The following is a 22,111-nucleotide window of genomic DNA, read 5'->3' on the forward strand; positions in this document are numbered from 1 at the left end:
AAAATCCTATTGGCAGTTAATCCATTGATCATGGCACCTTGAAAATTCTCATCCTTCAACTAATAGAGACTCTTCTTCAAATGGAATAGCTACAGGAGCCTCCAAAGAGATAATATTGTTCTGGGCATAATTAATGATCTCCTCCCCTGACCCATTACACCTAATAACATAAAAGGAAGTCTTGTCTGTCTGTGCAATTATTTTGGGGACCTGTTATAATGTCACAGAATCAGAGAACCTTAGAGCTGGGAGGAAACACATGAACCATCTAACTCAACCTCATTAATTCACAGATGCGGAATTTCCCAGAGGCATTGAGTACCTTGGCCCAGTGCCCTGGCAGCAGCATGAAAACCTGAAACTCTGTTCTTCAGAGTCCTGAAGTCTTACACAGTCAAGATATTTGTTAGCTTGCATTCACCAGAGTTTTAACCATTCATCAGGAATTTAAGACTTTTCAAACCACTTCTTGGTTTGAACTGCCTCTTCTTCCATTCTAATAGCAATGTGACACAGTCATTCTCTACAAAACTCACGGGTTGACCAAGTTCCACTGTGGTATCAGGACACATACAGGCTGGATAGAAACAGCTCTATAGCAAATATTTAGATTTCTAGGCTCTCATTTCCCAGTCATGAATTAGTCCTTTTTCCCCCTCTCTGGCATTTATCCTGCAGTTAGGTACAATGTAATAGGCAAATGTATTAAATTGTCTCAATGATGAAACCAGGGCCTCTAAATCCAACTGGTAGTAACAGAACTCAAATGCTTCAAAAAAAGATAGGTGCTTAATTCCCACACTGGATGCTCAGGGGGAGTCTCAAAAAGTGGTCCAAATGAAAGCTACATGAGAAGAAATAAAGTTGGGGGACCCTACGTATAAAACACAATTCTCCAAAATTCCTCTTCTCACCTGGGTATGACAGAGAGCTACTTGAATGTCATCTACCAGGATACTGCAAAGAACACTAAATTGTACATCACTTTATTCAAGCTTCTTAACCCCAAAAGACTCATGGACAGAAATGATTCATTACTACATATAAAGATCTATTAGATGCTTGAAAATCTCTGGAGACAAAGATACCTCAAATAGCCACAGAAGGATATGAGTAAAGAAGATATACAAGTTACAGATACAAATTTTTTCTATTTCTAATTCAAAACTGAAAATAATTTTTTTAATGCCCATTCTTCTCCAGAGAGAAGAAAGCAGGAGTTTCTGTCTACAGTACACATCTCTGCAGTCTAAAATGTGGTATCAGCGCATTACCCACCATGGGGGCACAAAAACAAAGTTCAGGTCCTCATTTCAGAATCAGCATGGGTGGCTGGCAACTGTCAACTGCACCAATGGGTAAATAAATGCACACAACTTCCCCCGGATGCCTGTCGTTTTCCTCTCATCACACCATATACAGTAACCAGCTTTATAGGGGGGCAAAAAAATCCTCAAAACTGCTTATTGACTATAATTAACAGGGTTTATAGTATTAGAAATCAAATAAGCACTATGACTAATGCCATAAAATATGACACATAAAAATGATATAAAACCAGCGTGGTTGGTTTTATATTTGACTTTCCAGTGAAAGTCATTTTCCTGGTTTCCCTGATGAAATGTTGTGTCGGAGGTACAGTAGAAGAACTGGGAGTCACGGCCCCCAGTCTCCGTTTGCCACTTTACCATTTACATGATTTCAAGCCGAAATCTGCTCTCCTTCCTATGTTATAACAAAAAATTGCACAGGATGGAAACACAAGCCCCACCATCCGTGTTCTAGGGCATTTGCAACCACCAGCGAATGTAAGCTAGGAAAAAATCCAGAACTCTGAACAGATCACCCAGCTGCTAGTGTAAATTTATAGCAGCCTGTAAGCCTTAATAGTGTTCACAAAATTATTGAGCAGTCCTTGATAAAAGGGTGCTATAACAATGCAAACTGCAGTCACAAGAATAGGATGCGGGTTGGGACCCCTGAAATCAACCTTCATTTTTTGACCTCATATTTGATATTCGGCTATAAAGCCTCCAATTTTAATATTATACTTGTCAGAGTCAATGAAACTGAAAGGAGCCATAGACAGTATCTATGACTCCATTATTATAGCTATTATTATAATATCATCCATTTAATATAATATCATCATCATTTATAATATTACAAGTATTCATGGTGCAGAAACAGAATGCTGTAGGACAAAATAACTGAGCTGCTGATCCTTTATTATAATGAATAAAGCAGTAAGCATTCTTGCTAATTTTAATAAGACGGAAAAGTCTTAATGCAAGCTCCCCTCCCCCACCCCCATTTTTTTTTAAATTTTATTTTTAACCTGCTTGGGGTCCAAGAAACCATTTCCTAGCCTGGAGTGACAGGCATTTACTAATGACCTTTCCAGCAGGGCTCGTGCGTCTGAGTGGCTTTCTCCAGCTCCCTCACAGACTCAGAGACTCGGGGTGGCCCTTAACAGCCCATTTCTACCTGAGGGTCTTTGTATTTAACTGAATTCTTTAGTGACAGTGATCTATGGAAGAAAGAATGCTGCTTGGGGTAGGAATGCACACACGTGTTTTCAGCTCTTTTATATTCAGGCCTGCTGTGACTCAGCTGGCAAGTTCAAAGTTATAAAGTCATTTTTTATTTCTTGGGGGAAATCAGCTCAGTAAAAGTAAGAAAACTTAAGAAAATCCAAAACCTTTTCTTTGAAGGGAGATGTGGGATAAACTTTCAAAATGATTTCAATTTGTCTAAGTAATGGTACAGATCACGAAATGACAACCATGAAGGTCCATTAAGTGAATCTAAAATAACAAATAAAATAAATAAAATTAAATAAAAATTTTAAAATATGTAAATTAATTCCTTTGATAAAGTGCATAAATTGGCTGTGTATTATTATTATACTTGTCAACCTTCACGGAGCGTATCTCTAACATAACCTTGTACTATAATTTTTTCCCAGGAGTTTTAGTGAGAAAATAAAATTCCTCTAATGGAGAGTTTCTTTACACAATTGATTTAGTTCTTGAAAGTAGTTCATTTTTAGGTCATAATATTGAATCAACAAATTCATATTCAGACTTTGCCTTTGGAGAAAATCCCGTGGCAGTATAATTAGTCCTTTGCACCTGAGGTCAGAAATGTGGCAGAAAAATGGCACCATTTTAGGTATTGGTAGAGGAAAGTTCGATGATAAAATGGGAAAGAGAAAAGAAGAATAAAAAAGAAAGGTCCAATACATGAAGTGACTGCTGTTTTATTAGAACAGTGATTACAGGTATGAGAAAATATTTAAAAGACAAGTAAATAACAGTGAAATCACATAATTTTTGGGTTTTTTTGTATGGATTTCAAAACTGAAGTCATTGGAGAAAGATAAAACTGAGTTTTTAAGTGTTGAGAGTAATTCTGGAAAATATTTGCCCACACAAGTCCTAACTGGGCCTATTCCAGACGATGTTCCTATGTGGAGCTGCCCAACTAGGTTAATTTGGGTCTTATCAAATCCTGAGGTACCCGAAAGAAAAGGTCTGAGAAATATCAACAAAAAAAAAAAAAAGAAAAAAGATGTGGAAAAAGATGAACAGATGAACAACATAGCCTCTTTTCTGATCAGAAACAAGCCTACCCACCACCCACAAGAAAGCACTTAATGCTTGTAGGTCTCAAATTTGCCTGAATTTATTCTGGGACTTCTGGATATATCTGGAAAAATCTAGATGATGTGCCTCAACTTTTGTAAGAAATCTACAACAAGCGCAACAAGCAGGAACATCAAATCTGGTCCTTATTTCTGGATGTGCCTGCAATTCGGTGCATACTTTACAAAAGTGCTTTTGCAATTTACTCTTCAACATAAATATTCTTTCAGAAGCAAGTTATTTAAATTGGATCTAAGCTTCAAAAACCAATGTCATATTTGTCACCCTTCCAGTTTAGCTTTGGTATGACTGGAAAATTCTGCACAGCTAAGGAAGTGTGCCAACCATAAATTAAAATGTCTGAAGGGGCAGCATGTAACTACATGGTTTACAAGCCTACAAAGGATCTAATGTCATGAAGTGTATAAGTAAGCAAGGATCTAATGTCATGAAGTGTATAAGTAACCAACCTTGGTGACAGTCACTTTTGTCAGCTGAAACTCTCGATTAACTAAAATAATCTGTGAGACGTCCTATTGCGTCTTTAGATTTCTCATAAGGCTTTTAGTACTTTCAAAACTCAATTTCTGAAATTTCCCCCATACACACGACCTCTCCAAATGCACCTCCTCCTGGAATTTCATGCTCATCACAACTGACTGTGTGTGAGCATCCAAACACTTCCCCTCCCTACAGGAAAGTGCATTAACCTCTAGCCGCCTGGCTGTGCCATGTCCCTATTGGTTAGGCTTAAGCATTTAAAACAGCTGTTCCAGAAGTGATTGATGACTGGAAATGTGCAACCCTTTTGTGTCCCCGAGGACAGGTCACCCCAGACCCTCTGTCACTGCCACCAGTCAAGATGTCCTGCTGAACCTGCACACCACGCACCCCCTTTTTTTTTTTTCCACGCATCCTCTTTCCAACCAGTGCTCGTTTATCAGTCAAATCTGCCCAAATGATTCTTTTCAGGTGTGCATCTAAGACACAAACAAGAGATACCCCTGTTTAATTGCCCATGAATTGCTTTATAGCCTCCAAGAACTCAAGAGAACTTTTGCAAAGTAGTTCCAAATCCAGAAGCTGAGAAGAGTATTTCCACTAGAGTTGAAAAGCAGCATCTAGATTCATGATGTTCAAAACCTCTCTGGAAGGCACGATGATTTACAAGTACTGAAAAACTAAACTTAGCAGAGAGGATGTTTTAAATATATAACAAAAGTACAACTATTTTATAGTTTCTATTTGTTCAGGAAACTCCGTTCTCAAGGTCTGCTGTCCTCAAAAGTTGAGAAAATTATTTAATTCAAGCTTTCAAACTGCTCATGTAAAATGGTATAATTCCATTTCTCATCCAGGCATTGGTGAGAAGCATAATCATCAGGCACTTACATGAAAAAAGGTTTTCAGGACAAAGCTACTGGGAAGAGGTATGAGAAAAAAAGCCCTGTGGAAGTATAATTTGGGGTTTATTCCACATTGAATATGTGGCTTTGTCTACTGGTAAGTGGGGCTCAGGTGTCGGTCCCACCCCTTCCCGCCCGGGGCACACCACACCTTTGCTATTTCCATACCTTCCCACACCACCCCATGACTCCCCTGGGGTGTTACACTCTGGTTGTGTGTTCTCTAACAGACTCAGGCCATAGGACAATAATTTATAGGTAAAATTTCAGAACAGTCATTCCAAAAATTATCACTCAAAGGCTGAAAACACACATACACCAAGAATGGGGGGAGGCATATTTCCTAAAAGACTTCTTTTTTTAATTTCCAAAAAAAATGCATGTTTAAATGTTCCAACAGTATCTGCTACATAGGACATATAGATATTGCATTGGTATATTGATTTTTTTTAAAAAAACATGAATGATATATAAAGTCTGGAATCCAAAAGTGATTTTATTATCATTAGATTTTACCCTTGAGTTAATTAAAAGACGTAGCCACTAGTATTAAATGCATACACACACACACACACACACAAAAATGCACACAAGAATCTGTATAAAATTGTTACCAAAAAAACCAAAGAAGGGCTTCCCTGGTGGCGCAGTGGTTGAGAATCTGCCTGCCAATGCAGGGGACACAGGTTCGAGCCCTGGTCTGGGAAGATCCCACATGCCACGGAGCAACTGGGCCCGTGAGCCACAACTACTGAGCCTGTGCGTCTGGAGCCTGTGCTCCGCAACAAGACAGGCCGCGATAGTGAGAGGCCCGCGCACCGCGATGAGGAGTGGCCCCCGCTTGCCACAAGTAGAGAAAGCCCTCGCACAGAAACGAAGACCCAACACAGCCTAAAATAAATAAATAAATTTATAAAAACAAATAAACAAACAAAAACATTAAAAAAAAAAAAAAAACCCAAAGAAGGAAAGAAAGAAACTTGGCATTGTACTGGCAGCTTGAAACTTCCTAGACAATTTTCATTACCTTAATTTAAAATATTTACCAAATGTTCACAGATTTCCTGACATTGTACTACTCACTACAATATAGTTTTCATAATTTGGGTTTGATATAGATCAGTGGTTCTATAAATTAAATCATGATCTTACAGGGTGAGACCTATGCATCAGAATGTTTAAAAAGCTCTCCAGGTGACTCTCATCTTCAGCGGTTGAGAAGGACTAGTGCAGAGCAATGATCTCCAAGACCTCTTAGGAAAAGACAGATGCAATGATGAAGAACCCAGGAGAAATAAGTACACAAATAGAACATGCTAATTGTGTAAATAAAATACTAATTCTGTGCCCGGAAGTAAAAGTAGATTGGAAAGCATGGATGTGTGATATGGTAGGTGGTTTAGGGTCTATGGTGGAGAGGTGGCAACTTCTCAGGAAAGGTACACTATAAATCAAATTATAAAGGTCGACAGAGTCACTGAATATTGAATAAAGGGGCAGGCATTTCAAGACCACCCGTCAAAATGATCTGAGCATTCAAGCCACCAAGCAATAATGGCTGTGATGTGACTTATCTTTATATCATTGTTTAAAAAGTAATGCTATTTAAGACTGGGATTTTTTTTTTTTTCTTGTGGAAAGTTTTTTATTTTGGTTGATTCTCATAACTGTTCTGGAAAATATTTCACCCCAAAGAGAACTGAACTCTTTGTCTAGCCTAAGAGTGAATGAAAGAGAGCTAAGCAGAGCAAACAGAAAATAACCAATAACTCAAAACGAAGACAAGCACATAAATGTTGACTGAACGCTACTTTAGTTTTCTTTCTTTAAGAAAGGGAATTATGTTGAGAGTCCTAGGAGTTTTCATAAGATGCATAAAGAGAAATTACATGCTTATTCACATAAACAGTTTTGCAATATGAGGACATCAAAAACACTTGGAAAGCCTGTGTCTAACCACTTCAGGAACTCTGGCTAATGACATTTCCTGACAGAATAATTTATCCTGAATTTCATACCCTGCAAGCGTAATCAAGGATAAATACATCTTAGTAATAGATATATATATATATCATATATATACCTCAAGTTTCCTATCTCCAGGGACATTTTTCCTACCTATTATAATACTTCACTATCCCTGTGTTCTTCAAGATATCAAAAATAGTCGTGATGGAACAGTCTAGTTTACTTCTTATATTTAAAAAGGTCTCCTGTTTTTGCTTTTACTTAGGCATGTATAAAAACCAGTATGTGACCTACTTTTCACCCACAGAGCTTAGATCACTTTCTAAGGCTCCTTGATCTTCACTATAGTTTTGGTCTTTTCCATCCCTACCTGGCTCCAAACCACCCTCGGGGTATTCTTGCCAAACACTATTTTACTGCGTCGTCCTCTGCCCAGGAACCAACAAGTGTTCCCTGTTGGATCAAGACCTGAATATTCAGCTTGACCCTCCAGAATCTGATGATGCTGCCTGTTAAACTGTGTCCACCTCTCCTCAGTTTTTCATTCCAGTCCAGCCAATATTTGAACTGCCTTCCATGGAAATCATATTTTCACTCATATGTTCACTCAGTTAACATCTACTGAACACCAGCTGAGTGCCAGGTCTGGTGCTCATTCCTGGCCCATACTTTTGCTCATCCTTGTTCCTCTCTGTATATTCTCACCTCACCCATTCTTTAAATCCTCGCTCAAATGCCCTGTTCTCCACAAAGCTCTCAACTCTGCTCACCTACCACTTGGCTCCCTTATCCTCAGGATCCCTAAATCAGCATTTCGCAATCTGGGTTTAAACAACACTGTCCTAGAACGCTTTCAAAAGTTCCATTCCTCAAATAAAATTGGAAACTCTGGTTTAAACAAAGTTAAATACGTTTCTCTACTATAGGAATTCTCAGAGCCTGTAAAAAGTTAACATCAGTTGTGAATTCCTAAGAGGGGTATATAGGAGTCAGCATTTCAAAAACTAACTTGGGCATGGAAGATGATTTTTTTTACAGCTTAACTACTGATATCCCAGGGAAATTTTGTTTGGGAAATGTTGTTCATTGGTATTTAAAATTGGTACCACATGATTTACCACTTAATCGTGCTGGCTCTCTCGTATTATCCTATTACCCCTCTGTCCTTTCTATGCATCTTAATCCTTTCCACATATCCAAAATATTGTCCTTCCACCCTTTCGACTAAAAGCAAATGATTAAAGCAGAAAATACTGTTTGTCTCAACCCTTGGTAAACGTTTTCTAAAACACATTAATTTACATCCTGCCTTAGTAAGCAGTATAATGAATGAATCTTTGATGACTGAGGCAGGATGAAACAATAAAAAGACAATAGCACCACTTTTAAAAATGACCTCATGCAGACCACCTCTCTGGGCCTAGTGCCCTCATCTAAATAATAAGGGGAATCTCCCTGTTCTGATGGTCTATCTTCCTGCATCTCAGTATTATCACCCCTTAAGTGAGTATTCACTGTATAGCCCTATAAAGGTAAGGACAAAACAATCAGATAGTAGACTGAATTCATCATTCCCAGAACATTCTCAAGAAGTCTTTGTGCTTTGTGCTCTGCTTTCTTATTATTCTAATATTAACTTATTTTCTTATTATTTGCCTCCTTTGAATAAAAAACATTCCTGTTACCTTAGGTTTCTGGTGATTTGGATTTGAGTTAACCAAGGCTTCACTAGACAGAGAATGGAATGCCTCTCAGCTATAATAGTAACAACAACATTCCTAGTACACTTTAATTCACAGTGTGCATCTCTGGTCATTGGTCAGGTGTAGTCCCAGAGGGCATTGGCCACAGTAAGGAAAACTTGTTTAAGGGGGAGGGTGGGCCTGAACCTGTGAAAAACAGCTGAAGTAACAGCTCTAGTTCTAGTAGTTTGACATGTCTAGTGATAGCTCTAGTTCTAGTAGTTTAACAACTAAACAAACAATGCATTTCAGAATTTAGGGATTTCTAAGTTAACAAATACTAAATTTCTTATGGTTTGAGAGTCCATTTCAAAAAAATCTTACCATAAATCCAAGATTCCAGAAATGGTAACTGTTAATCTCTATTCCATTCTTCTAATGATTTTTGCAACAGTGATATGCTTTTCTCACACTATTTAATGCAAAATGATAAGCGACTCAAATTTTCATATTTTTCTTTTAATCATCTGTTTAAAAGGGGTAAATATCACATTTAGTTCAAGCTATAATGAATGGAAAAATGGACTATTTCTTTCAAGAAGATTTAAAGTGTGTGACTTTGGGCAAGTTAACTTCTCTGTGCCTCAGTTTCCTCATTTCCTCATTTCCCCCCTCCTCAAGGTGGGGATTAAAATAGTACTTCATAGGGTTGTCATGAGTGTTCAAGAAAATGTTTCAAAACACTTGACACATCATTGCTGCTGTTGTTATTATTGTTGTTTTTATTATGGTTGTTATTGTTTGATTGTTATTATCCTAAAAAAAAAAATGACAGAAAGGATTCTAGTAAGCCTCTTGAGGAGATTACATCACTTTGATTTGAAAGTCAAAATCTTTTTGCCCTGCTCTAAATCAACCTACAAAAATAGCTAGATCCAAGTTGGAAAAACCCAGAAAATCCTTTTCATGTGATTTCTTTTGCCTTTAATAGTTCCCCCCTCTCAAGCACTAAGCATCTGTCTCCCCCAATTCATGTCATCCAATACGATTAAACGGGGAAAAAAAGTAAAATAAAACTAGATGAAAGTAGATTGAAACGGTCAGCTCAATTCTTGACACACAGATTGGAGGATGAATTAAGGGGTAAAAAGAAGTTTTTCCTCCCCAGGCAGGAGGCATAACTTGTACCCCCATAAATGTCAAATAACCAGCTGTGTCACTGTGCGTAGGTGGAGAAATCACTAGATTAGATGACCTTCATGGTTTCCTTCCAACTCAGAGTCAGCCTCAAAAGCCACACTGTTGCTTTCTGGAAAGTCAAGTCTGAAGGGAAGGATCAGTCTAAATATTATCATTTAAAAAAGAAGCCCAGGGCTATTTAACAATGAAGCATAACTCAGTTTTGGGGAGTACAACCTCAACTAATTTACTTAGATAAATTTTCCAATGCAGATTAAGATAACATGAAGTAATGTTTGGGTTAAAAGTTAATTCTAAATATTTGCTACATTCAGAGTTAGTACATTGTCAGTCATATATTTTGAACTTGTATCTGTGTTTAACCGAAGCAAATTCTACCTATATAGGACTAAGTTATGTTGAAATAAAAATCTACTGTGGATTTTATACATGCAGATTAACCATCAGAAGATTTCATTTACCTAAACCCTTCCTTCCATTTTGTTTTTCTTAATCTTGGATCCTACTTATCCAAGAAGGCTTCCTTTCTGCTGGATTGAATTTAAATAACTTCAGAAACTAAAGGAAAAGTAAACTTACCTATTGATAATGATATTGCTGAAACACTTTTTTCTAAGTCTTCAGCACATTTTTTATTTGTTATAACATTTAATAATTATTAACTAATGAAAGCTCTTCAAGCAGACACTACCTTCCTTTGGATTGGGTCAAACACAACTAACTTATTAATAACAAGAATATATTAATCATTAACTATATGTTGTGCTAGTTGTTTTGGGGGGAACGAGGCTACCTAGAGTCCCCACTCACAACGATTTACAATAATTAACATAACCTGGATGATGTAGACGAGAAATGCAACGGAGCTCAGAATATTCCATTCTCTCTAACTTGACATGAAAAGAAACATCCTAGAGGTTACTAAGGACATTGCAGAATTGAAAGTACAGTTTCTGGTCTCCAGAAGCTCACCTAGTAGAGGGGTATAAATGTCAGATTCTAGATACAAAGGCTTTCTCTCTGTATTTATTGCCCCAAAGATAGAAAATTTCAAAAGGACAGTAAATGAGAATACTGGATGCCTGAAATACTACAACTGAAGAGAAACTTTAAATAGATCATCTACAGAGAAAAACTACAGAGAAATCCAATTCAGTCTGCCCAGAGAAAGCCCCTTCAGAAGTTTTAAAAGAGGAGGCAAGAGCGAATGTTCTCTCAGACATAGCAAGTGTATTCATTTTTCACCCGTCTCAAGGCCTGCAGGCTCACTAGGGCTAGTTCACAAGGACACATCAGTCAGGAAGACCTGTGACCAATGGCCCTCGTGACTAATGGACTAAACAGGGAACAAAACTCCCCGGCCCCCAAGTATGGTAACTGATAAATGACAAGGAAAAAACTTGTCTATTCTGACCATGGAAATTCCTTTCCTTTAAAGTGAGGTTGTTTGCCCAAAGGCTTAAAGGGGAATCATGAAACTGCTCATGTTCTGGAAGAAGACACACTAGCTGATAAAAAGATGATTTCTCCAGTAATACGTGAAAAACATCCAAACCTTTATAATCACGTGCTATTGCTTAAGCTGGCATTCTCTCTGTCTCATCAGTTTCATCAATCAGAGTATATCAGGGTATGAGAGTTTATAAAACAAATACAGAAAAATCCCAAGGAAATTACATGTCATCTGTGCTCCCCAAACTCAAGTTTCCCCAGCACCTGTTTTCTCCTTGTTAGCAACGTGAGAAGGGATACTATCGATAAAGAGATTTAAGACATATCATGAACTATGTTATATGAGAACTTGTCCTTCTGGAAAAGAAATTTAAACATATAGGAAATCTTTTTTTAAGGGCCTTCATGGATATAGACCATCCCCCCTCCCCCGCAACAGTTGCCTTTTAGGCTCAAAAATACTGAACTAGACCTATTATATCAAGAGCATTTCTATCCTAGAAAATTTTTTAGAGAAACAAGCCTCAAAATAGACATATTCTGTTCAGCTGCAATCACCAACCAATTCTTCTGCTGATCTGACATTCCAACAAGACTGACAATCTATTCATTCATTCACTTAACAAACATTTATCGAATTCGCCGACCACAAAGCCCATGTTGTAATCCTGCTCTAGAAACCTTGGCTCTGAAACTCAAAACCTGTGCAATCTTGAATAAATTTCTTGAACTCTCAAGTTTCAGGGTCTTTATCTCTAAAATGCTGGTTGCTGGTATGTAACTACTTTTTATTTATTTATTTTTTTAACGGTGTTTCTTTCATCTGTTTATTTTTTGGCTGTGCCGCGCGGCACGCGAGATCTTAGTTCCCCAACCAGGCATCGAACCCGCGGCCCCTGCAGTGGAAGTGTGCAGTCTTAGCCACTGGACCACCATGGAATTCCCTGCAACTACTATTTAAAAGCCAAGCTAGAGGAACACCATCCTCCTTCCTCAGATGCCCCCCTAGGAGGGGAGGTACATGGGCCAACCTAGAGGAAGACTACGATATATTTTATTTTGGGATAGGACTCACAATCTCAGGCAGGTTGCTCTGGATCCTTCCACTGGTCCAAGAACAGGACCACTCATTGAGACACTAGAAGCAACCATCTGCATTGCATACGGATATATGTAGGTCTAGACAGCAGCTGAGATGAAGAGACCTCTGAAGGCATCAGTCATAGCCAGTGTTCAGGTGAACCCTCACTTCGTTTCTGGAAGTTGGTCAAGAAGGTGGTAAGATGCAGAAATTGAGTACAATATGACAGAATTGCCCCCAAATGCCAGGAACTTCTGAAAACAGTAGCTGTTTATGAGGGTGAATGGAAGGCAGGATTATGTCACTCTTGGCCTGTTGCTACCAGCATACTCCCAAATGGAAAGGTCTTGTGGTAGGACTTCTGTGCCTTTAAACACAGAATTGCCTTGATTGGCTTGGAAAAAACAGCTGGTCCAAAACTTTCCTGATAAGTTTTCCTGATAAGTATGTCAGGTCATTTCAAATCTTTGTTTGTGCTGCTATAATGATAGGTCACCTGGAGAGCATTTACTCATTTTTCAAGATTAATTTCCTATATGAAGCCTTCCTTGCCTACAACATTTTATAGCACGTAATTTTTAAGTCGCACTTGTTAGTTCCTTTCTTAAGAAGCTTACAGTCTATGTCTTACTTGTCTTTATGGCTTCAGAACCTAGTCCATTCCGGACACATTGGAGATGCTCAATTTTCTGGAATGCTTAAGCAGTCCTGATGAAGAATCCCACTGTGAAATTAGGGAATGCGGGGCAAGCAGTGCTTGAGCTGTGTTTAGAGGCAGCCCCCGATATTTCACCTGTAGGAGAAACAGGCTGTGAGCCAACAAGGCTCAATGTCACTTTCCATCTGGGCTACTCAGGATTTCTGGGGAAGCAGCATCCAGGACTTCCACTATTAAATAGTCCAGACAGCTAGATCTCTTCTTTAGTGTCCTAATACTCAATATCATGATAGGATGATAGGGAGCAAACAAGGGGGGGAGGTGCAGAATGCATTTGGGATGGATATTTTCCATTTGCCCTTAGAGATCCACTCTGTATCCTTCTCCACCTGCTGTGTGCCCTGGGAGGCAGATGCGTAGGGGTTTCCTTGTCCTGTAGCTTCCTGTTGGATTCAGCCAATAGGAGGCATCAGCAGGAGATTAAAGGGAAGGAAGAGAGTAGGTCAAGGTGTTTATTCCCTATATCTCCACTGCGAGGTCACCATGGGTTGGCAGCATTCCTCAACAAAGGCCACAGCTCTTGTCAAGAAGCCCCTACCCTCTGGTTTCTGGTAACCTCTCCCTCCCCTTATCCTTTCTGGCAAGGGTGGAAATAGGAAGGTAACACTTGTAATCCCATGGTGTTGCACCACCCTTTGTTGGTTTCACTTTCTTCTGCCTCACATCTTTGTAAACAGTCTCTTTATTAAATTCTCCTCAATTATCTTATTTGAGAGTCCATCTATTTCCCGTAGAGACTCCAACTTACAAACATTCGAAACTCAAACGCCTAAAATGTAAAGGTTGTAAGTGATTTCAGCGTTCTTCAACAAGCACAAATGACAAAAGATTATCTGTAGTCTTATTATTCCTATGCTTCCAGTTCTTCATCATTTTCCAGTGTTTTAGGTTGTGTGTGGGGGGGCCCATATTTGGTCACACACACACAAATGCAAAAAACTAAAACACTTGAAAGTGCAGAAAACATTAGTATTCATCTTAGAATGAAGACTTAAAATTTAATTATCTCCCTCAACAAATATATCTTCTCACTATCATTTTGCTTGAAATTAAATTATTTAAAATATCTAAGAATATAGACCAAATAGTGATGGGATGGAAACCAAGAAAGTATGCTAGACCTGAGTGAACAATAGGTCCAAATTTTATAATTTATCACAGATAATCTGCAGGCAATTGATACTAACCAAAAAAATATGCATAAGCACCTCTTCTTAGTTCCTAAATATTCCTCCTAAAACAAATGTAATGCATACTAGAAAAATGAATTTTACACCATTTTCCTGGGGACTCATACTTCAGAAAAATATACAGTCTAAACAGGTCACAGAGAAAATTTACAGCATATAAAAAATGATCAAAAGAAGTGTTCAGCCAACTCCTAACTTTTTTAAAATGTTTAATTTATATGAAGTCCAAACTCTGTAAATTTGCAGCAAGAATGCTAATATTAGAGAATAATGTGATTTCAGTTGATTCAACTGAAGTAATTTGGTAGCATTTGCGAATACTTATAAATGCCTATCACTCCTAATATTTAAAAGGTAGTTGTCATGGAAATAAGCAAAGAGGCTCAACAGCACAATTTATAATTTCTCTACCAAAACTTCAAGAATTTAGTTCATTAATACTAATGAAATAAATCTGATAGATCTGACCTTGGAAACCCAAAGTTAAACTGCAGTACTTAGGACATAGGTGGCTCACCTGGAGCTGACAACACACCCTTACCCAGGTCAGATTTTACAGGTCACAATTAAATCTGGGAGACTCACTTATCAGACGTCACAGCTACCAGGTCAAGAGTCACCATACACGATCTGGTGCACCCTTGAATAGCAGTTTGTTAATAGCTTGCTAAAACTATCACTTTTCACAGCTTGAGTTGATATCGATATCAACAATATCAGTTTTGAACAAAGCTAAAATACCCACAGGATCTCAAAAACCTAAGCTTCCTACTGAAGGGAGGAGGATGAAAAGGGCAGGTTACCTTCACGATTGCTCCCAATGACATCTGAGCCTTGCAGTTTATGTTCCAATTATCTACACCCCAATGGGAGAAGGGGGCTTGAGGGTAGTAATGTCAGAAACAAGGTAGAAAAGTAGGAGAACAAAAAATCAGCTATGTAAATTTGAAACATAAGTCATGATTCTACTTCTTACTGCACAATAGTATTTTTTTTTTTCAAATGGGCATGATCTCATGGAAAGACTACACACCACACTGTTCAAACAACTGCACCCCAGTCCTCCCCCACCCCCACTGCTGCCCTCCACCTACTTTGGCCATGCACCCCATGCTCAGATCAGTGCTCCAAGAAAAGAGTCTTGACCACAGTCAGTACTCAAGTATTTGTTAAATGAATACTATACTGTCTTCTACTACCCATTTAACAAGTGGGTATTTAAGGCTTACTATGTATAGAGCAATATCTGTGCTGGATACTACTGAAATAACATGGTTATCTTTTAGAGGCTCACCCAGCCTAGAAGGGAGAAAAAGACACACACAAACGATGCCAATGCAAGCCAGACTATGGAAAGTGTTATAAGACAAATACAAACTAAGTCCTTAAAAACAACAAGGTACACTCAACAACAATAAAACACCAATCCAAATTAAAAAATGGGCAAAAGACTTGAATAGACATTTCTCCAAAGAAGGTATACAAATGGCTAATAAGCACATGAAAAGATGCTCAATATCACTAATCACTGGGGAAATGCAAATCAAAACCACAACAAGATACCAGTTCCCACACCCATTAGGATGGTTATTATTAAAAAAAAAGAAAGAAAGAAAGAAAGAAAATAACAAGTGTTGGTGAGGATGTAGAGAAATTGCAACCCTTGTATATTGGTGGTGGGACTGTAAAATGGTGCAACCACTGCAGAAAACAGCAGTTCCTCAAAAAATTAAACATACGATCTGGCAATTCCACTTCTGGGTATATACCCAAAAGAATTGAAAGCAGGGACTTGAACAGACATTTATATACCCATGTTGATAGCAGTATTATTTACAATAGCTGAAAGGTGGAAGCAACCCAAGTATCCACTGAAGGATGACTGGATAAACAAAATGTGGTATATGGTATATATACACACACACAGTGGGATATGATTTAGCCTTAAAAAGAAAGGAAATTCTGACACATGCTACAACATGGATGACCTTGAGCACATTATGGTAAGTGAAATAAGCCAAACACAAAGGAACAAACATTGTATGTTTCCACTTACATGGGGTACATAGAGTAGCCAAATTTAGAGAGACAGAAAGTAGAATGGTGGTTGCCAGGGTCTGGGAGGAGGGAGAATTGGGGAGTTATTGTTTAATGAGTACTCAGTGTCAATTTGGGAAGATGAAGAAGTCTTGGAGATGGATGGTAATGATGGCTGCATAACAACATCAATGTGCTTAATACCACTGAACTGTGCACTTAAAATGGTTAAAATGTAAGATATTGAAAGGGTACAGCATGGTGATTTGATACATGTATACATTGTGAAAGGATTCCCACCATCCAGTTAATTAATATATCCATCACCTCACATATCTTACAACTTTGCCAATTATACATCATCAAAGCTGAAAAATGGTTAAAATGATAAATTTTATGTTACATATATCTTACCACCATAAAAAAAAAACAGCAACAATAGGGGAGAGAGATTGCTTCTGCCTGGAGACTTACAGGAAGGCTTGACATAGAAGAAGGATCTTGACCTGGCTGTAAAGATTGGGGAGCACGGGACAAACAGAAGAAGGAAATGGGGGATAGAGAGGGTGCCACGAAAGGCACTGAGCAATTAGTCTGAAGGTGTTTGGGGGGAATTTGGTCGAGAACTCCATGTCTAGTATAGAGATATATATTCTACAGATCAGATGAGGCTGAAAGGACAGTTGTGCATATTCCAAGGGGCTTTGAATGCCAGGCGAGAACATCTGTACACAGAGGAAGGGAGGACATGAATGAGTCTGAACCCTAAAAAGATGCCTTTGTTAGACCAGACTAGAGCAGGGAGTGCGTGGAGGCTGGGGAGCCAGTGAAGAGTTTGTTACAACAGCTCAGATGGGAATGTAAGGAAGGAAAAGGCTTCAAGAGCACAATGCTTTGTCACAACGCTTCTCACGCTTGAGTATATTACACAGGCTGCTTGTAATTGATTTTTCAAACTAAGTTATCATTATCATAATGTTATTTAAATGTGTACGACACAGAATTAGGTATAAATCCCTTACACCTATAGGTCCTATGAAACTAAAAACCATAACAAAGTTACCAACCTAGACAGTCTCGTTCCAAAGCTTGTCCTTTCGTGCAACTGGACACATCTCAACGACGTCCAACACCTTTCCTGGGGAATGAATAATTTTCTGAGGGTGTGGCGCCTGGAGCAGAGGACCTGGGTTCAAGTCCTGACTCTGCCACTTACTAGCTGGAGACTTGGGCAAATTCTTAATCAATGGGAACTTCAATTTCTTCATCTATAAAGTAAGCAAACTAACCTACCTCACATGGCTTTTGTGAGCATCAAAAGAGATACGCGGAAAGCACCCTGCTATCTATAAAGTAGAGAATCATCAAAGCTTACATTTTTCTGGGAAAGAGGTAATCACTTATTTTTAACTCCTTATACTCGGGGGATCTTGTGTTTCTCCATCTCATGCCCTCATGTACAGAAGAGAAAAGGCAGACAGGTTGAGGGCCCACTGCTGCTGGGACGTTGATTAATTTGCCATTTGGCAAGAGTATTGACTATGTACTTTGACATAAAGCTAAGCATGTGGGTACATTTCCACTGTGTAAATATTTATGTTATATTCTTTTACTCCAACCTATTAAAAAATGAGGACACTATTACCATTAGTTATCAGGTTACCATTTTAGGCAATGAAATGTCAATGCAAATTAACCAATATTCTACACAGAAATTTGATTCTTCTTTCGGCCTCAGCAGACATGATAATCTATTCCTTTAATCAACATACCTTATACAGCCAAACAAGTCTCCCTAAATTATCTATAATTACAAAATAATCTGTTGCATTAAAGTATGATTTTTAAGTTAGATATAGCAATACTTAGTTTATCCCAAATAATCTAATTCCAAAATCTTGTTTGTATTTGACTGCTTCCTATTCAGAAGTTGTATTAAAAGTCAATGGATTCTTCGGGCTTCCCTGGTGGCTCAGTGATTAAGAATCTGCCTGCCAATGCAGGGGACATGGGTTCAAGCCCTGATCTGGGAAGATCCCACATGCCATGGAGCAACTAAGCCCATGCGCCACAACTACTGAAGCCCACGCACCTAGAGCCCGTGCTCTGCACCAAGAGAAACCACCTCAAGGAGAGGCCCGTGCACAGCAACAAATAGTAGCCCCAGCTTGCCACAACTAGAGGAAACCCGCATGCAGCAATGAAGACCCAACGTAGCCAAAGATAAATTAAATAAAATAAACAAATTAATTTTTAAAAAAAGTCAATGGATTCCTCAAAAAGCTCAACATAGAGCTGCTCTACAACCTAGAAATTCCCACTCTAGATATAGACCTAAGAGAACTGAAAATAAATCCAAACAAAAACTTGTATACCAATGTTCATAACAACATTATTCATAATAGCCAAAAAGTGGAAACAATGCAAATGTCCATCAACTGATGAATAAACAAAATATTCCATGCATTGAAATAATTTTTGGCCATAAATAAACTGATACTTGCTACAAAATGGATGAACTGTGAAAACTATGCAAAGTGAAAGAAGCCAAACACAAAAGACCACATATAATATGATTCCATTTATATGAAATATCCAGACTATGCAAATCCATAGACAGAGAAAGATTAGTGGTTTAGGGTGGGGGCTGGTGGTAAGAGTGACTGGTGACACTTAATGTGTATGGGGTAAGAGAAATCTTCTGGTATTTGATAGTGGTGAAGGATGCACAACTCAGTGAATATACTAAAAACTACTGAACTGTACACTTTAAAAGAATGAACTTTATAGTATGTGAATTACAACTCAAAAAAGCTGTTAATTAAAAGAAAAGCCAAGGGCCTTTCAAATGGTTTCTGAAATTTGTTTGTCTCACTTTGCTCTTTCTTATTTGCTACTGGTTTATTTCCTCGTATATAATAAATAAAAATCCATTACATGAATAAATCTGAATGCTTTGTCAGTGTATGCAACACTATAATATTCTGATTCTGGAATTTTTACCGCAAGTTTATGCCCAAAATTGGAACACTATAGTGTAGAAAATTCAACGTCATTGGGTCCTCTTATGAAAGCAAGAATTTAATCATAATTCTGAAATGTCTTCTAAATATACAGTATCTGAGGCCAAAAATTATTTCAAAACATGAAATAACACAAGTCTATTTGTGACCTCCTCCTTCCATTCCTGCCCACCATTCCGACAGAACCTGCACCCATCTATAAGGAAAAGAAAAATGGCCAACTCCCAACCAACTGCAAGGGCAAGAATGACCAGCCTGCCCCAGAATCAAGAGAGGAAAGAGAGAAGGAGGGGCCCACATCTGCCCTGACAGCATAGCAGCAAATAAAAACCAGCAACACTTCTATCCTCAGCTTGGGCCAATCAGCTTAGCAGCCCCACCTCCCTCAGGCGAAAATGGGGTAAAAAGAGGGGCAGAATGTCCTTGGGTTCCCTCCCTCTTGCTAAGCATGGAATAGAGGAAAGACAATCTGCTCCCCGACAGAAGGAAGTGTTCATAAATGTCGGCAATTTTTATATTTTCTTCACCCCAGACACCAGGCAAATGGAGCTTACTGTGGCCCTTTTAACGACTTTCAAGAAGTACTTGAACTCAGTGAAAAAGTTTAAACTAATCAGAAAAAAAAAAAAAAAGAGAGTGAGAGAAGGGCTCATTGGATATTTATGATATTATAATAGTTTTGATGGAATATAAGCCAGTGGATTGATTCCTTGATTTTAAATCCTACAGTTAGATTTCTTCTAGCAGAAAGTAACGTTGGTCATATTTTAGCAAAGTTAAAACACTAATCTAAATGAAAAATGGCTGATAAAAGTCTTTAAAACATACAGTACAGAAGTAACAACTTACTGGTTTAAAACAAAAGATTATTTACTTAGAGTAAAATTTTATTTATTTGGAATAAGAAAGCTAAAAATGAATCTTACGTAAAATTTTAACATCTGCATCCTAAATCCTAGTGAATTTTCCTGTTTGAAATACACACCTTAATCCAAAAGCAATAATTGAGAACATGAAGACTTCTCTAGTGAAAAACATACAAGATTGTTGGTATGCAAACTAGGGACTTCAAAATACTAAGGAGCTAAACATTCCCCCTTGGAATTTTTTCTCCTATTTATTTTAACAAACTCTCTTTCAACATATAGAACAAGGGTAAATTTCCAGTTACGCTGTATCTAAGTGATGAGATAGCTAAATAACAGGGAAGCTGAGCTTCTGCTACTAATTTTGACTCTTTTGAGCCTGGTTTAGTGAATGTAAAAATTTCCTACTTAAATCAATCCCAGATTGTTTTGTACAATCTTACTACTTAGATATTTTTCATACTAAGACCTAATTACATGATTACTCTGAGAAAAATCTGAATAATATGAAGATGAGAAGACAATTCCAAGTGGATTTTGCTCACTCACCATTAGCTTCAAGATGGTATATTTTTTTCTGAGCACCGTTGGTGAAAATTCATTTGGCCCAAATTGCTGAAAATGTGACAATCTAGACTCAGAGCACTATGGATTTGGTTACAGATGTCAGAACTAATTAACTTATTACCTTATTCCTTCTCTCAAGTCACACACCAGAGAAATTTGACTCTGTGAGGGATATAGCTCCTTAACCATAAATATTAATTTTTAGGTCATATCTAGTAGAGTTCTGCCCAGCTGGAAATCACTCTTTTTTTTCCACTAAGATTGACTGGTTTAACATTACTTCAGGTTATAAAAATATTATTTAATCAGTCATTCAGAAGCCTGCTCTCCTTCATTCCATTAACACCTTCTAATACAGTGTAAGCATTGTCAAGGTTATAGTCTTAGGCCAGGATGTCTTTGAAAAATTATTAGATCACCCTCTGAAGGATACTGTAACCCAAATGAATGAGTCACAGAACTAACTGGAAGAAGGGTGTATCCAGTTTTCAAAAATACAGCTAACTATAACATTAAAAGACTTTTTATTTCATGTTCAACTGCTTACTCTCTTTCTGGCTGGAGTGGGGGTGGGGAAAAGGGTGTGAGGAGGGGTGAAGGTCATTATTCAAATGTACTCAAGCAAAAAATTTAGGCAAGTTGCATTATTTTTTAATTTTAATAGTTATACTGGTTAGCAGGAGTCTAGATGTGCCATGCCTAGAATAAATTTAATCGTCTTAAAATATTAGCTATAAATACTAAATTCAATCAACTCTATTTCAATTTTTTAAAAATTTAGGAAAGTTGAAAACACAGGACCTAAAAGGTCCTTTAGAAGATGAATTATCATGAGGGTCCCAGTATCTACCGAAAAAGGAAAAGGAAAGATTTAGCAGGTAAGATGTTTTGAAATAACAGATGTTTTGGAAATTAAAGATGTGTAGTCATACACCCTGAGACTCTTTTCTCAATTAATTTGCATAATATTACTCAAAGAAGAATAATGAAGTGGATACATTAATAGGCTGTGAGGTGTTCTCCAGCCTTCCATACTGAACAGTATGGGGAAATTAAATCAACTTCCTCAGTTAGATAAGGATGATTATCTTAATATCCACCACTAGACTGTAAGGTTAAGAAAAATCCATTACGTTGTAGGAAAAATACAGTATTGATACAATTAATGCTTTGTATTAATTGACTTTCTTAAAAAGCCTATTAATTGATAATAAAATGCAAGTGCTATTAAACAGCGCTTAGAAAAGCAAAACAATTCCCTGCTAACTGCAAAT

General features: G+C 37.8%; 1 protein-coding gene across 8 annotated transcripts in view; it reads right to left on the minus strand.

Annotated features, from left to right (window-relative positions):
• The window catches only part of FSIP1 (fibrous sheath interacting protein 1), a 210,588-nt gene that overhangs the window by 44,617 nt on the left and 143,860 nt on the right, over window positions 1-22,111 (minus strand). The window lies entirely within an intron of this gene.

The sequence above is a fragment of the Balaenoptera physalus genome (genome assembly GCF_965194825.1).
Source record: "Balaenoptera physalus genome assembly, chromosome: 2".
Lineage (NCBI taxonomy): Eukaryota > Metazoa > Chordata > Mammalia > Artiodactyla > Balaenopteridae > Balaenoptera > Balaenoptera physalus.